A 13,494-nucleotide genomic window follows, 5' to 3' on the forward strand; every position below is an offset into this window, starting at 1 on the left:
ACCCACTGACCTAACGGTCTGTGTCTAGTAAGCACAAGTGACCAAACTCTAAAGAACTTAAGCATAACTCGAATAACAATAGCACTGTATTAACACTGGCGGAATAAGGTTTACAAGAATGTGGCATTAATAGTAATACTAAGCCATTTGCACAAGGCTTTTATATAATTGTAAGAACTGCTATGATAATAATTAGTTTCTCAGGAATTGTCGGTTTCAATTTTGAGTCATATCAATATTTCATATTAAATGTTAAAATTAGTTTGTCAACCAGACAACTATAACATAAGCCTTACTTTTGCGTAGTAGAATATCCTTAGTAAAATCATTGGTTAAGTCTGTATTACTCATTTTTTTTTGTTTGTATTCTTACCCCACTAGTTTTTTGTGTGTAATTTTATGCCTGAAGAAAATAAGATGGGATAATGTGTTCAATATAAGTGATAACATTTTTTATGCATTTTCCAGTCATTATTTTGAACCCACAGTTTAAATGCATGTTTGAATTATACTTTGGTGACTCAATTAACATAGAAAGAGTTGACTGGTTAGATACACCTGTCATGAGATTCCAAATGTGAAAATCAATTTGCAAAATATAAATCCCTTTTTCAACAAGTACAGACTAGGTTCGTATTTCTGTTGAGTTCTCATTTAACTCTGAAAACTTATCTTTATCTGGGTGTCTGGGTGGCTCAGTCTGTTGAGCATCCGACTTGACTTTTGCTCAGGTCATGATCACAGGGTAGTGGGATCGAGTCCCATGTTGGGTTTTGCACTGAGAGAAGAGTCTACTGGGAACTCTCTTTCTCCCTCTGCCCATCTCCCCCACTCATGGGCTCTTTCTCTCTCTCTCTCTCTCTCAAATAAATAAATCAATGAATAAAGGAAAAAAAGACATTTTATCTTTCACCGTAAAGGATAGTAAATATGCATGTTGCCAAGAGAAAACTATTAACTTTGATTAGATTTGGAATTTATTATTTCATTAATTTATAAAATATTTAAATATATATATTTATTTTCTTTGGATATTAATAAAAGTAATCATAAAGATTAAAATGTTTATATATACACATACAAATAAGTGTGTATATATAATCATATATATTAAAAATGTGATAGAATATAAAATATGGGTGCCTGGGTGACTCAGTTGCTTAAGCGTCTGACTGTTGGTTTCATCTCCTGTCATGATCTCACAGCTTGGGGGTTGGTGGGGGCACTGAGTTCTGCACTGACAGTGTGAAGCCTGCTTGTGATTCTTTCTCTCCCTCTCTCTGACTCTCCCCTGTTCACTCTGTCTCTCAAAATAAACAGATAAACTTAAAAAAAAATTTTTTTAAGGATACAAATTTAACAAGTTTATATAAACTGTTTACTTCTTTAAATTAATTGAAGTTCTAGGGGCGCCTGGGTGGCTCAGTCGGTTAAGCGTCCAACTTCGGCTCAGGTCATGATCTCACAATCCGTGAGTTCTAGCCCCGTGTCAGGCTCTGTGCTGACCACTCAGAGCCTAGAGCCTGTTTCAGATTTTGCGTCTCCCTCTCTCTCTGACCCTCCCCCATTCATGCTCTGTCTCTCGTCGTCTCAAAAATAAATAAATGTTAAAAAAATAAAAAAATAAATTGAGGTTCTAATAAATTATTAATATAGTCATGCCCATAGTTCCTTAATTGCTCAAATATTTCATTTTCTACATTTTATTTTATTTAAAAAAATGTTTCATGTTAATTTATTTTTGACAGAGAGAGAGAGACAGAGCATGAGCGGGGAGGGGCAGAGAGAGAGGGAGACACAGAAACCAAAGGAGGCTCTAGGCTCCGAGCTGTCAGCACAGAGCCCGATGCAGGGCTTCAACTCATGAACCTCCAGATCATGACCTGAGCTGAAGTCAGATGCTTAACCAACTGAGCCACCCAGGCACCCTTATTTTTTAAATATTTAATGTTTATTTATTTTTGAGAGAGAGAGACAAGAAGATTGTCAGTGGGGGAGGGGCAGAGAGAAAGAGACACAGAATATGAACCAGGTCCAGACTCTGAGCTGTCAGCACAGAGCCCGATGCAAGGTTTGAACCCACAAACCATGAGATCGTGACCTGAGCCGAGGCCAGATGCTTAACCAACTGAGCCACCCAGGTGCTGCAATATTTTAATGCTAATTAAAAACAAATAAGTGAAGATACAGAGCAATATTAATTTCAGTTTCTGGTTTTTACATTTGAGCAATAGAAAAAATTAAAACAAATTTACATATAGAATTTTTTGATTAATTTTAATTATACCCCCAAGTTCATCATAGAGTCCAGTTCCTACAAATAAATATTCTGAGAGTGTGTTTTCACACTATTATTGCCACAATATCACTTCCTTATATTCAGTGTAAATTATAATACTATAAAAATTATGAAGCCACATAATAAACTAACACTATCATGGCTAATATTTTTGATACTCATTTTCTTAAGTTGTTACCTTTATTAATTAGAATGGTTTTTACAAACCCTGCAGCAATCACTTTCCCCCAAATAGGGTATTGAAGGAAGGAAATGTTTTAATTTTTTTTTTTTTACATTTATTATTTTTGAGAGAGAGAGAATAAGCAGAGGAGGAGCAGAGAAAGAATGAGACACAGAATCCAAAGCAGGCTTAAAGCTCCGAGCTATCATCACAGAGCCTGATGTGGGCTTGAACTCACAAACTGTGAGACCAGGACCTGAGCTGAAGTCAGATGCTTAAGCAACTGAGCCACCCAGGTGCCCCCTTTTTTTTTTATTTATTATTTTTTTAACATTTACTTGTTGTTGAGAGACAGAGACAAAGCATGAGCAGGGAAGGGTCAGAGAGAGAGGGAGATACAGAATCTGAAGCAGGCTCCAGGCTCTGAGCTGTCAGCACATAATCCGATGCAGGGCTTGAACCCACAGGCTATGAGATCATGACCTAAGTCTAAGTTGGACACTTAACCGACTGAGCCACTTAGGCATCCCTTAAAGAAGAAATATTTTAAAAATCAGCTACTCTAATGTTACCAGACAGTTTATCTAAACAGTTAGATCTCTTTATTAGTTTAAAATTCATTTTGAAACACTTAAAAACAGGAAGCTGTTTAGATTGTATGATTAGATGCCATATAGACCATTGTGTTTGTATTAAATGCCAACATAAGAAATTTTAAATGATTAAGGGGTGCCTGGGTGGCTCAGTCAGTTAAGCGACTGACTTTGGCTCAGGTCATGACCTCATGGTTCATGATTTCAAGCCCTGCACAGGGCTCTGCACTGACAGTGCGGAACCTGCGAGGGATTCTCTCTCTCCCTCTCTTTCTCTCCCCTCTCTTGCCGGCACTCTCTTTCTCTCTCAGAATAAATAAATAAACTAAAAAAAAAAAATAAATTTTATTTATTTTATTTTTTTGTTGTTTACTTATTTTTGAGAGAGACCCAGAGTGAGTGGGGGAGGGGCAGAGAGAGAGAGAGGGAGACCCAGAATCCAAAGCAGGCTCTAGGCTCTGAGCTGACATCACAGAGCCCAACGCAGGGCTTGAACGCATGAACCTCGAGATCATGATATGAGCCAAAGTCGACAACTGACTGAGCCACTCAGGCGCCCACCCCCCCCCGCCTTTAAAAAAAATAATAATAATAATTAATTATTTCAGCCTGACTATAGGTCACAAATACAAAAAAAAATAAATTAAAGGTGCTTCATGTTAGGGAAAGTAAATGGAAAATATACATTTTGTAAGACATGCTCATTAAATATAGTTTTTCGTACACGTAGTACAGTCGATTCATTTTAGTGATTCCTTTTAATTGATGACGTCACCAATTATTTGTGAAAAAAATATGTATCTCCAACTTTGCAACAGGATTTTACCCGTGTGTCGTCTGTTTACTGTAGACAATTTTGCCAATAATTCCAAGTCTGAGAACCGTTAAATAGAGCTAAGTCCCTGATATCCTGTTTTGAGAGTTAGGATACCTATGCAGAATAGGCGACAAAATTATAAAAGAAATTCTGCCTGATTTAGTGAACACCAGCCATTAGCTTTTCAAACGACCTTGGTTGAAAGAATAAGGAGAGGGAGATCCTTTGGAATCCTTCTGTGTCGTGCACGTGTTAGGGAGAAGGCCAGGGAGGCGCTTCCTTCATACCGGGGTCTGCTGGCAGGATACCCAGGACTACTGAAGACTGGGTAGCATCAGCAATAATGTGGGGAGTTGAAGCAGAGTCAGCCGGAGGTGACAGAAGAGCAGGGCACAGGGCTCAACTGGGGGCAGACTCCAAATCCAAACAAAAGCTCGGGTTGAGGAGGAGGGAGCAAGAAAGTTTGTCTTCTGTAGGCCAGATGTAGGCAATGCAAGAGAGAACTTTCCTGGAGCTGCCTTGACAGACTGGACCGGGAACTGGCTGAGAGCAAAGCTGGGGAGAAGGCCGGGTGCTGCCCAGAGCTGAGACTGGCGGCTGCAGAGGGAAACAAGTCCACTGCCTGGGAAATTCATTCGTGAAATTATTGTGTAATCATTATGTGATATGGAAAAATGAAAATTAAAAAAATAACAGCACAATAAGCGATATTTATTATGATAGTTTGTTTAGATAAAGCAATAGGTTATGTTTTCTCATTTCTAAAATTTCTGCATATAAAATCCAAAAGTAAAACACAAATCTGGACGTTAACTAACGTCTGAGCATTTATACACTCATTTTATTAATGGGTAGTAAAACAACAACAAGAAGATTTTCAACAAAACACGTATCTTTGTCCTAATTTTATAAGTGTTGGGGACTTATAGCCACAGATACATGATGAAATGCAATTGTATGAATGTTTGCTTCATGAATTTAACTAAGCTAGCACTTAGTTAATACTTTTAAAAATAAATTCCAACGAACTACTAACTCTAGAGAACATAGATATTACTATGTATTTGACTCACTCACCCTTGAATGAACTAACCAATTTAACAGCCTAGAGACAGTTGACCTTCAGCAACTATAAAAAAAAAAAAAAAACAACAACTATGTAACTGCTAATGATTTTATTGTCACTAAATTTAATCCACTTATGGCAATGCCCTTTCCACTGTCACAGGCTTCATAGTTTCTTTCATCAAGCTGAATAAATTTTTGTTAATGTTATGCTTAATGTACAGCTCTTTAGTTTTGTTTGTTTTGTTTTCTTTTGGTTTTGGTTTTGTTTTTTTTTGTTTTTTTTTTTAATTTTTTTTTTTATAACATTTATTTATTTTTGAGACAGAGAGAGACAGAGCAGGGGGAGGGCCAGAGAGAGAGGGAGACACAGAATCTGAAGCAGGCTCCAGGCTCTGAGCTGTCAGCACAGAGCCTGATGCGGGGCTGGAACTCACGGACCGTGAGATCGTGACCTGAGCGAAGTCGGACGCTTAACCGACTGTGCCACCCAGGCGCCCCTGGTTTTGGTTTTTAACGATGGGCTAAAGCATGGTTTCATGCATTGGGGATTTAAAATTTGAGCATTTTCTAATTTACTTTGTATTGCAAAATTATTTCCTGAATTTCGTCTTTCGTAGGCCAAACTGCACTGAAGCTTTTATAGATAATTTTCTTTGATCAATACATTAGAGCTTAAAAAATGTTATTCTTGTACATGTCATAAGCATTCTATCACGACTTTTGCATGGACAAATTGAGTTACCTATAATTGTATAATTTATTTTGTTTTATTATATTGTAACGATATATTTCAAGGATATTTTTTCAAAGTGAGATATCTTCAGAATATAAAAGAGAGTTAAGGGGAAAATATTACCACTGAGATAATAAAAACCATTTTATAATTCAGAGTTGAAATATACTGTAAAAGTGTATGATTATTTTGCCTTCAAAATCTTCACTAAACTTTTCTTACTGAGTAGATCATCACTTTACATATGAGACTTCTTGTATTGTTTCCAAAATTTAGTCCATTTTCTTGGAGGAAAAAAAACAAACAAAAAGTGTTTTGAGGGGCGCCTGGGTGGCGCAGTCGGTTAAGCGTCCGACTTCAGCCAGGTCACGATCTCGCGGTCCGTGAGTTCGAGCCCCGCGTCGGGCTCTGGGCTGATGGCTCAGAGCCTGGAGCCTGTTTCCGATTCTGTGTCTCCCTCTCTCTCTGCCCCTCCCCCGTTCATGCTCTGTCTCTCTCTGTCCCAAAAATAAAAATAAACATTGAAAAAAAAAATTAAAAAAAAAAAAAGTGTTTTGAAAAACCTGTCAGAGTGCGGCTAATTAATTTAATTGTAACAAAAATGGCATTAGCTTGATAAAAAATTATTTAAAACTTACTCTTTATTTTATATCGGAAATACGAGAAATTTCTTTAAATGTTTATCTATTTTGGGGAGAGAGAGAGAGAAAGTGAGACCGTGAGCGGAGGTAGGGGCAGAGAGGGAGGGAGACACAGAATCCAAAGCAGGTTCCAGCTCTGAGCTGTCAGCAAAGAGCCTGACATGTTGCTCGAACCCATGAACTACGCGTTCAAGATCATGACCTGAGCCTAATTCAGATGCTTAACTGACTGAGCCACCCAGGTACCCCAGATATATGACAAATTTTGATATGGTTATTGCATTGCTTTATATCCATTCCACATTGTTTAATAAACATACAGAGTCAAAATATTTGCTTAGAAAATTAAAATAAATCTTTACTGGTATAAAATACTGTTCTATTAATGATAATAATCATCATGAATTACTACTATATGTAGGCTAGTAACTTAAGCTTAGGGTATATGGTTTTGATGCTTATTCTACTTTTTTTTTTCTTTTTTCATCTTATTATTCTTTTAATGTTTACTTATTCTTGAGAGAGAGGGGGGGGGAGGGGCAGAGAGAGAGGGAGACACAGAATCCAAAGCAGGCTCCAGGCTCTGAGTTGCCAGCATATAATCCGATGCAGGGCTCAAACCCACAAGCTGTGACATCATGACCCGAGATGAAGTCAGAAGCTTAACTGAATGAGCCACCCAGACGTCCCTCTTCTTTTTCTTGTTTTAAGGTTGGGTTTTTTTAAAGTTTTTCTTATTTATTTATTTTGAGAGAGACAGAGAGAGTATGAGAACATGAGTGGGGGTGGAGCAGAGGGACAACGAGAGAGTAAAACCCCAGCAGGTTCCACACTGTCAGCACAGAGCCCAGAGCCCCACCGTGGGGTTTGATCTCATTATGGTGAGGTCATGACCTGAGCTGAAATCAAGAGTCAGATGCTTAACCAACTGAGCCATCCAGGAGGCTCTCGATTCCCATAATTCCCATAACTAGTATAATTATTTATCCGAACCCATGGAATGTATAACACTAAGAGCGAATCTTAATGGGTGATACTGATGAATCAATATAGATTCATTAACAATGAGCCACTCTGTACCACTCTGGTGGGGGATGTTACTAGTCGGGGGAGGCTCGGCATGTGTGAGACAAGTCTCCGTATGGGGACTTATCCAGGGAAGTCTCTGTGCCTTTTGCTGAATTTTGCTGTGAATCTGAAACTCTTCCAAATATGAAAATCTACTTTTAAAAATCTAGCATAAATATAGTTTAATGCAATGTAAGTATGAAATGAAGTTAGGCATATGACATAATTATTTTAAGTTGTACATAAAAAGTATAATATCCTGATGTAAATATATACAGGAAGTGGACACCTTCAGATTCCAGTAGATTCATTGTTTTTATATAAGCCATAGATTTACTTTCAGTATTGGTATATTACCGAAAAGTAGAAGTAAAATGAGGTCTGCATTTTGCCTTAAAAACAAAATCTTCTTAATGCACTCAACATAGTGTTTTCCAAAGAATGTTGTCGCATATGCTCAACACTCATTATATATTCAAGTACAGCCGAGGTTATTCAGTCAGCATAACAACATCTTGTCGGCAACCTTGCTGATCTGTATAAAAGCCAATAAATACTGAATGTAGTGGTATTATCTGAGAAGAGCAATCTTGCCCAGGACACAGAGGGATCGTTCCTATCTTCCTTCAAGTGCTTTCATGAAATATTTATGGTTCAGATATACCAGAAGTGGATTTCAGTTTAATATCTACTCTCAACTGTAGCTGTGTTGAAGCATGCATTAGTCTTTCCATGTGGATTTTGAAAATATGTCAGCTGGTAATAATAAATCAAGACATACAACTATTAATTATTCGTAGTAAATGGGAAAAACAAACACTGACACAAATAGTTCTAATTAAATAATTAATAATATATATGTCAAGTGCATTTTTATATTACTTTACATTACTTAAAACAAGAACCCCCTGATCGCCATACCACGGTGGACTCAGTAACAGAGTGATCACAGATCTTGGTTAAGTAATGCAACCAAAATGTAGACACAGATAGAAAAACAGATAAAACCTTCATGAAATGTGAAGTTTATCTTTACAAAAAAAAAGTACTTAAAAGATAAACTGAACCAGACAACTCTGAAACCTCTTATATGGAACTAAGGGGGAAAAAATCTGTTCATGAATTATACATTTTAATAAACCAATTAGTTCTAAACTAAAACAAATAAAAATACCTTATAATTTGGTGCTCCATATTTATAGAGTCGAATACACTTTTTAATCTCCCATAGAAACTCTTGAGACGTGTTCTAACAACAAATCTAAAACAAAAGATCATAGTTTATATTTATGAATAGGTCATTTTCTCTCCATTACATCCATGATTAAATTTCGATATTCCATTACCTTCTAAGGCATTTTGTTCTACTTTGAGGAAAAGTGACAGATGTTATTCTACTTTTTTTCACTGGATCTTGGTTTCTGTAAACTTTTTCTGCTAACATTTGTGTGTGTGTGGTGGGGGAGGGGGGATTTCCAAAGCATATAACACTTTGATTCTAAAATGGGACTATACGGCACGCAAGGCAACGTATATTTTGGAGTTACACGCCTTTACTTGACTTTTTTTTAACTACAGCACATCTGCATTCTTAGCCCTATTGACTGTTTTACTACCACCACCCCCATTCTGTCATGCCTCTTGATATCTATGTATTATGACCCCTTTCAGAAAGATTATATTAAAAAGCCACACAGGAAAACGAGCAGTGGCTTGAGAGTCGAGATAGCGGCACTTTTGTCTGAAATGAACAAGTAACTGGCAGTGTGGCTTGGGGCAAGACAAGTTACTGTGACTATGCTTTATCATGTGTCAAAAGAGGAGAGTGGAACTAGATAATAAGTCAGACATTCTAGCTATTGGTTTCTGTGAAATATGTATATTCCATTCTTATTCTATCAAGGACGTGTTAAAAAAAAACTCCTCTATCACTTATTCACACACGCAGACACACTCACACACAGACACTCTCATATGCCATGGCCCCCAAAACAACTTTTAAAGTACTAACATTGCAGCCTTTGGATCAGTAGTCTACTACTGATATACTTCATTTCTGACTTGTTAGAACTCTGGTGTAATATAAAGATAATTTGTAATATTGTTATGGCTATAGAGAGGGAAAGAACTGGACATATTTTCTTTTAAATTATAATAATATTTTCTGTACTAGTAATTCAAAGGATACAGGCAAGAGCACTAACAAACCAAGCATTTTTCTTTTGGAGAAGATAAAAACAAATATTGATTCTGTTGTATGTATTTTCTCTCTCGCTTAGGACATATTTTAGTTTGAATTCATACGTAAGGTTTCAGCAGTGCATGTGGAACATAGCCTAAAGAGGAAGAGCATTTATGCTGAGGTATAATTTCAATGTTTATCTCCTTATTACAAATCTTACCTGATATTCTTCAGCGAGTAATGTTCCCCCAAATCTATAAAATTTAGGTTTATTTATGAATAATTTCCCACACAGACTAGGCACAGTCTCCCAAATGAATTGAACACATAAGGACTCCCTGTTAACCTTCTACTAGGAAATACTCTGAATATGTTTACCAGAATACTGTTGTTTGTTTTTTTTTTTTTAATTTTCTGATAAAGACAAGGAAGAGGTTAAAGTTTTCCTGGAACTTTTTTTTTTTTTTCAGTCACCAATTTATCAGGGAACACGAGTGATTCTGGGAGAAAAATACAAGGATGGACTCTCAGAGTGGGATGGGAATGTGAGATAGTTTGTGTCCCCTCTCCTGTTCATTGGGGACGCCCACTCCTGGTAAGGAACTCCATCATCAAGTAAACAATACGAGATCGTTAGTGGATACCAATAAGTCATCCAAGTGCTCGCTGAACGTCTCTGAGACGTGTGACCATAATGGCATCAACGAAGTTTATCACAAATTCAAAAGCATGCATGTCTTTTTATTAATGGACACAAATAATCTGATACAGAAAGGTACCCGATCTGCCAGCAGTGGAAACCAGAACTGACTCCTAATGTGGTACCCAACCGTAAAAGAATCAGTCATCCAGGAGAAAGGTGAAATTTACTGAACTGTGTTTATCCCAGGGAGGGACAGAAATTTGCCTTAATTGGGCTGACAAGGATTTTGAATGTTGGTTTCCTTTCCTTAGACAACATATTTGGAGACCAGAAAAACAAAAAAAGTTCTTACCACAATTTATATCAACACTAAAGGTATACTATTTAATGTTTTTATACAAAGAACTTATTTAAAAGTAAAAGATTTAAAAAATGTGGCATTTGGGATGTTATCCATGGGCTTCAATTACATTCACACATGTGCCTGGCACATAAATAAATGATACATCTTCCAACTATCTTCTAAGCAGCTAACCCAGTAGAATAATGGAATGGCTTATTGAAGACATTTCCTTTATTGACTGGAACCACCACTGGCGTTTTGCAATTAGGGCCTTTATGAGGTATATTCTAAATATGTTGCATTTATAAGATATAATTTCTTCCCTGGTCAGAATATAAGGATCCAAGGACAATGTGTAAAAGTTGCTTTGTTGCAAAATAGCCTGTTTTTCATCCCTGTTACTCTGAGATCTGCTTCCTGAGAAATCTTACTATTTATTTGAAGGAATGTTTCCAAAAGGTGGTGCAATGAATTGCTCATTTAGACCTGTTCTTTTTGCCAGTAGGCAAAAAAAGAGTTAAAATGTTGCCCAGGGTGATCAATTCCCAGGTGACCTAGTAGAACAAGCATAAGAATATGAACCCTGGAGCCAAACTGCCTAAATTCAAATTTCAGGTAAGTAACTATTGGCAAACTTGCTTAAGATCTATGTCACAATTTCCTTGATAAAGTGAGGCTCTCAATAGTTAAATTTGCAAACTCTTTGAAAAGTGGCAGGCAGAAAATAAATTACCTATGCATATTTACTTATGACATTAGCATAAATATTAAAGTGAAATAATATTGTCTCAGTTGCGGAGGTAAGGAGTATGTGTGAAACCAAAGTAGTCCTCTGGGATGCAGCAAATAGTGGTAAAATTATTGCAATCCTATACAGGCAGGAACACCAAGGTTCAGACTATTCAGGAATAAAGGGATTATTTCACAGGGGAGACAAATAATACCTTAGCATCAGAGATTTAGAGGCAATTTGAATGGGTAGAGTGAGAATGGGGAAGAAAACTGTAAATTTTCATTATGAACTCGTGATCAATGGGACAAAAATCTCAAAATAGCTTCCAATACTTTCATTCTTGCTTCTCTCTCTCTCTCTAATCTCTCTAGTGCTCTCTCTCTTTATGTTTTTCTTTCATAATATCAACATTATCATCAGCATCATCCCTTCTTTTTCATCAACTTTACCCCTTCATTTTCCCCTCTTACTTTACCTCATAATTTTATAGAGAGTGTGTTGTTTATGGCTTCATTTACAATGCAATACGTTTGTTAAATCATATCAAGAGAGGCATCTGATTGCAACAGGAAGAATGGTAGTGTTGCTCTTGTTGAGAATTTCAAGCATAGGAAGAGGAATGTGGATGCAACATAGCATCCTAGCTGCGTTTTGAACAGTGAACTGTGGGGAAAAAAAAATGTTGTATATTTCTGAACAGTAATGTTGAGGCAGGAAAACAACTAACCTTATGAGTATCTTCTTTGGCAGGATGTCCAGAGTATGATCTCTTTTAACTCTCAAAATCATTCCTACCAAGAACAGAAAAATATATTTCTTTTGTTATCAATATCAATATTTCTTTGTTATCATGTCAAATATTAAGCCACGTGTTAATTACCTTACTTAGGAACTCTTTGTAATGTGTTTCCATGCTCATTTATAATGGATGAAAAGAAATGGTTCCTAGAGTATGTAACATAAGTTGACCAAAGCCATATAGCTACAGACTGGAAGGATTTTGTGTTACAAGGAAATTCAAATTACATTTGAGGCCCACCTGTCATTTTCCTATTATTCTATGCCTCCTTGAATGATGTGAAATTAGTGTAAACATCGTATTAAAGGAATAGCATAACTATTTTGTAAGTTTTCTTGTCGAAAACTGGAGAAAAGCATCTTAGGGAGGAATGAATATTATGGAGAAGAACAAACAATTTTGAAACGTTCCAAAGAGGTGAAAAGCTATTTATGATTGGAGTTTAGAAACATGAAAGGGAGATAAATCTGGGGATAGGGTTTGGTAATTGTCATGGTGCGTTGGGTTTAGAGTTTATGAATTTATTCTGATATTGGTATTCCGGTTGGTATTGGGGAATCAGCAGTTGTTAAGCTTAACCCCAACTGTGTAAACATAGTCTTTACACTGTAGGAAAGAGCATGAGTAAGAATCTAGTTTGGTAGTTAGAAATCTAGATTGCATATGATGGAAAAGCAGATGGTGTGTCCTACTACACAAGAGGAAGAAAAGAATAATCTTATCTTCAAACTGGGGAAGTAATAAAAAGGTATAAAAAGGAGTTCATACGTACATCACATTACTTCCTACAGATAAATCAGTCCATAGAAGAAAGCAACTGGCTCACATCTCTTTTTTTTTTTTTAGTCAAATGAGAGCAATTTCCCTTCTAAATATGTTACCAAACATTTCCTTCTAGTATTAAACAGGAAGAATACCCTGGGCAGATGTCAAATAATTATAAATATCAAAGAGATTTACTACTATTACTTATATTTGATTTAATTTCATTTGCTTTATATATCATCAACTCTTTTTCTTCTTTTTATTGTATCGGTAGAAAGAATAATGAGGAGGAAATAATTCTTTGAATTTTAGTGTCAAGTGTAGAAGCATTTGTGCATTTAAGATCTTGTTTTTTTGTACATTTTTAAAATAATATACATAAGGATAATACTAAGAACTTTTACAACAACAACAACAAAAGGCAAGTCAAATAGATATAATTCTGGCTTGCTTTTTCAGATTAAATTATAAACGAACTAAAAAGCAAATTATCTTTTGATGGGGGAGCTGACCCTTTCACTCAAGTTTGTACTGGATGAGTAGAATGTGGGATTTCCCTGGAAAGCAAATGGGGTGCAGTTGGAGGCTTTAGGGTGCACCATGTGGCTGTGAGCATGTGGGAGGAGTAAATGCGGGTGCTGATGGAG

This window comes from Prionailurus bengalensis, chromosome B1, assembly GCF_016509475.1.
Source record: "Prionailurus bengalensis isolate Pbe53 chromosome B1, Fcat_Pben_1.1_paternal_pri, whole genome shotgun sequence".
Taxonomy (NCBI): Eukaryota; Metazoa; Chordata; class Mammalia; order Carnivora; family Felidae; genus Prionailurus; species Prionailurus bengalensis.